This window comes from Gossypium hirsutum, chromosome D02 (genome assembly GCF_007990345.1).
Source record: "Gossypium hirsutum isolate 1008001.06 chromosome D02, Gossypium_hirsutum_v2.1, whole genome shotgun sequence".
NCBI lineage: Eukaryota > Viridiplantae > Streptophyta > Magnoliopsida > Malvales > Malvaceae > Gossypium > Gossypium hirsutum.
Genome location: NC_053438.1, coordinates 36,384,805 through 36,389,245, shown reverse-complemented (window position 1 = coordinate 36,389,245; position 4,441 = coordinate 36,384,805). Strand labels below are relative to the sequence as shown.

General features: G+C 35.9%; 1 non-coding gene across 1 annotated transcript; it reads left to right on the top strand.

Annotated features, from left to right (window-relative positions):
- The first annotated feature begins 3,675 nt into the window (after nucleotides 1-3,675).
- Nucleotides 3,676-3,779, top strand: LOC121214981 (small nucleolar RNA R71). The gene has a single exon (XR_005910716.1). It is a non-coding gene; the product is annotated as a small nucleolar RNA R71 (small nucleolar RNA).
- The last annotated feature ends 662 nt before the right edge of the window (nucleotides 3,780-4,441 follow it).

The window sequence follows — 4,441 nt, the reverse complement described above, 5'->3', positions numbered from 1 at the left end:
CTAGGCTAAGGTATGTTTGATGATGTTCCATGAGATGCATGCATGTTTTAGTTGTTAGTTTGAGTTCTACCTAGCCCATGGTCTAAATCTTGCTATGTGATGGAGATGATATTCGGCCATGGGTGTTGTCTTTCTTGGTTGGTGTTTGATGTTGTGGTGATGAGGCGTGAAGATGATTGAGCTTGAGTGTTTAATAAAAAGGTTTGGATGTGAGAGTGTGTGAGGAGTAGAAATGAGGGTCTTAGCAACTTCATGAAGGTTCGGCCATGGTGCTTCAATATTGCACTTGTGTTTAACCCTAGGATTAATTAGTTATATGGTTAGTATGGGTATGGGTGACCGAATATGAGAGCATGAATAGATGGAGAGTTTGGTGAATTGATATGTGGTAAATGTTAAGTGTTAAATGAAATGGAGATGATAGATTAATGTTGCACATTCGGCTATAGTTAGGCATGTGATGATCTTATCTTGACTTAGATAATTAGCATAAAAGGGTGGTAATGAGGTTGAGGTTGTTGAATGGTTAGTTGGGTAACAAATGAAGCATTCGACCATCACTTGGGAGCTTATGTGATGTTGAGTTTAAAATTAGCAAAGGTGATTACCGAATGTCCAAGTATGCATATGCATGTGTGATTAGATTATTGATAGTATGGTAATTGCATGAGGTTATAGCCGAATAGCTAAGAACATAAAGTAGCAAGATGAAAATTTTACCATGTCGTTTCGTATGTCATAAAATCATTAAAATGTGGATACCAATATATGTAGCAAAGCGGTTAAGTGAGTTAATTTATTTGTTTAAGCTCAAGACTCTAAAGGAGAGGCGTCCAACAAGGGAAAATCGAAGGTCATCGAATAGCCGCCGAAATTGATCGACCACATCCGAGGTAAGTTTTAAGCGATTAAACGTTGAGTAAATTCAATTATAATAGGACATGATGAGTTGATTTAATAAGATATGATGTGGCCATGATATGTTCTAAGCTCAAATGGTAAGTTCTTAAGTGTTTGAGCTTGGGAATTCAAGGGTAATTTGAAATAGTCTGCTTAGGACAGCAGCAGTAACGTGACTTTAGAAAATCACCATAAATTTATGGATTTAATTAGAGGCTGAATGAGACATGAAATTAAAGCTTAATGAGTCTAGTTTCTTATAAAGAAACCGTGTAAGCAAAGGAATTTCCGATAATGAGATATTTAAAGTTGTGTGAGACGGTGTCAGAATGACTCCGAAATCCCCTGTTCGGTTTTTAGAAAATCATTATAAATTGTACAAAAATGGTTATAAGATAAAATTTATATGCTTAGACTTCTTAATGAGTCTAGTTTCAAATGAACTCAAATACAACACATTTTAAATTTTGTAAATGAGAAATTTAATTCTTAGTGAAGAGTGGTCAGATTAGTCAAACAGTGAAACAGGGGAAACTTTAAGAAAAATCTGGTATTGATTGGCCAAACCTAAAATTCTGGAAATTATATGGATGGAGATATACGAGTCTATATTCAGGAAAAATTAACGGAAAGTGATTTGGAGTTTTGTAGCTCTAGTTATAAATAATTTAGTGACTATTGCTCAGGAAAAACAGCTTGTGCTGAATTTGAGATTATGTTGTGAACCTTGATAAACTTGTTTTAGTTGCTCATAAGCTATTGATTAAACCCATACTTGAATTCTAAATCTTGCGATGTGATGAATGTGAAAGTGTATATATGTGATAAGGCCTAATAGCCGACGTGATGAATGTGAAAGTGTATATGTGTGATAAGGCCTAATGGCCGATGTGATGAATGTGAAAGTGTATATGTGTGATAAGGCCAAATGGTCGATGTGATGAATGTGAAAGTGTATATGTGTGATAAGGCCTAATAGCCGATGTGATGAATGTAAAAGTGTATATATGATAAGGCCTAATAGCCGATGTGATGAATGTGAAAGTGTATATAGGTGATAGGCCTAATAGCCGATGTGATGAATGTGAAAGTGTATATATGTGATAAGGCCTAATGGCCGATGTGATGAATGTGAAAGTGTATATATGTGATAAGGCCTAATGGCCGATGTGTGAATGTGAAAGTGTATATATGTGACAGGGCCGAGTGGCCAACGTGATGGATGTGAAAGTGCATAAATGTGATAAGTCCCGAAGGGCATTTGTGTCAGCACTATATCCGGGTTAAAACCCCGCAGGCTTTATGCGAGAATATTATCACTGATTAGTGTCCTTAAGCTTCGTGCTTGTACTATATCCGAGCTCTAAAGACCCGATGACTACGTGTGGGGATTATGTCCGGGTAAGACTTCGTAATAAGAATTTCTTATAAATATATTCAATGCGAAAGGTTAAACAGTATGTACTCCAAGTTTATATGTGAGCTTGATTTGCACTAAATCATAAGGTAGTTATGTGATGCATACGAGAGCAATCTATGAGACTATTCCTATGATTATGTGACATCGGATCAGTGTGAGAGGTGATGTGAAATCATACGATATATCTATGTCACATGAGCTCACTTTTATGTGAAAGTTTATCTGCTTATTGTATATGATGAGATGTGCATATTCGGTAAAGGGATGGTATGCCCGAAGGAAGAGTGAAATAAAAATACGAACAACTATGTTATAATTGATTGTTATCTGTTGACACTGCTTAAAACTTACTAAGCATTGTAATGCTTACTCCGTTACTCTGTTTCCTCTGTTTTATAGATCTCATTGCGAAGCTACAGGCTCGGGGATCGTCAGCAACTAGTCACACTATCACTATCCACTGTTTGGTACTGCTACGTTTCGGATTGTCTTATGGCATGTATAAAATAGACTAGTGGCGGAAGAATATTTGGTTAATGTATATAGCCATGCGAAAATGGCTTATATATATTTGAGCATAATGTTATAATCATTTGGTATGGAATGGTTAATCACTATCATAATTTGTGCTATTTATGCTAAAAGAGCTAGTTGAATCATGGAAACTATGAAATAGGTAAAGTCTACCTTAAAGGCAGATGCTGGCAGCAGCAGTGATGTAGATTTGGAAAATCACTAAAAATAGTAGGATTTGAATTAAATAATGAATAAATTATGTAAACAAACCTTGATGAATCTATTTTCATAGGAAAGTAACGAAACTATCATATGGACAGTATGTTAAGAGATATTCAGGTTCTCGTGAGACAGGGCCAGAACAGTTTCTGGATTCCCTGTTCGACTTTGTAAATTCATTATAAATTAACCAGAGATAATTAGGAGTCATTCCATATATGTATAGATTCCTCTCTGAGTCTAGTTTCTATAGAAACAAACGGCATCAGTATTGAAGCTCTGTGAAGGGAGATATCCAAGTCGTAATGCACAAAGGTCAGTGTAGTCGATCCCTGTAACATGGGAGACTTTGACTAATAAACTGTACTAATTGGCCCGACCAAAAATTTAGAAAAAAATGTAGATGGCATATGAGTCTAGTTTCAGGGAAAATTTACGGAACTGGATTTCGAGTTTCAGAACTCAGATATGATATTTAATCGACTAGTACGCAGACTGCAGCTTGTCTGGGAAATTTTTTAAGTGGTTGAAGTCTATTAACACCTCGTGTTCGACTCCGGCGACGGCCTCGGGTTCGGGGTGTTACAAATATAGAAAATCTTCATTTGAATGCAATAATGAAGCCCTGATGAGGGCACTGTGTAATAACTCCTTGAACTGCTGCTATGCCTCATATAAAGATTCTTCATCAAATTGCTGAATAAAGTGATTCATTTTAAAGCTTGGCATTTAGAGATAAAGGAAAGTATTTCATAAGAAATTTGCACAAATCTTCCATGTAGTTACTGAACTAGGTAGTAAGGAGTGCAACCACGCTCATGCTCTATTCTTAAGAAGTATGAAATAATCTAAGTGTCAAGGCATCCTCAATAAACCCAACTAATTTAAATGAGTCACTCACTTCCATGAATAGCTGAAGAAAAAGTGCGGATCTCAGTAGGCATCCCACTAAATTGGCCTATTGTTTGAAGCATTTGAACACCATAGGCTTCAATTTGAATTGTGGAGCCTCAATTTGGGTCTCACAATACCCAAATTGTGTTCATTTAAGAGAGGAATGACACATTGTTGAATGGTGCAGTTTTTGTCATCGGCAACAGTGATCGAATTGCAAGCATTAAAACAAATGCTCCTCTTTGATCAAGTTGTAGAGGATCCATTATCACCTGGATGATAAAAAAAATATTAAAGAAAATAAAATAAAATTGAACCAAATTTCAATATAATTAATTTTACAAATAATTGACTAAAATAACAGTCCTCGACAACAGCGCCAAAAACCTGAAACGACAAAAACGTGCAAGTGTAGAGAATTGTAACAAGTAATAAGTGACAAGTATGTCGAGTTATCATTCCCATAGGGACTATTCAAGCAAGTATTTATGA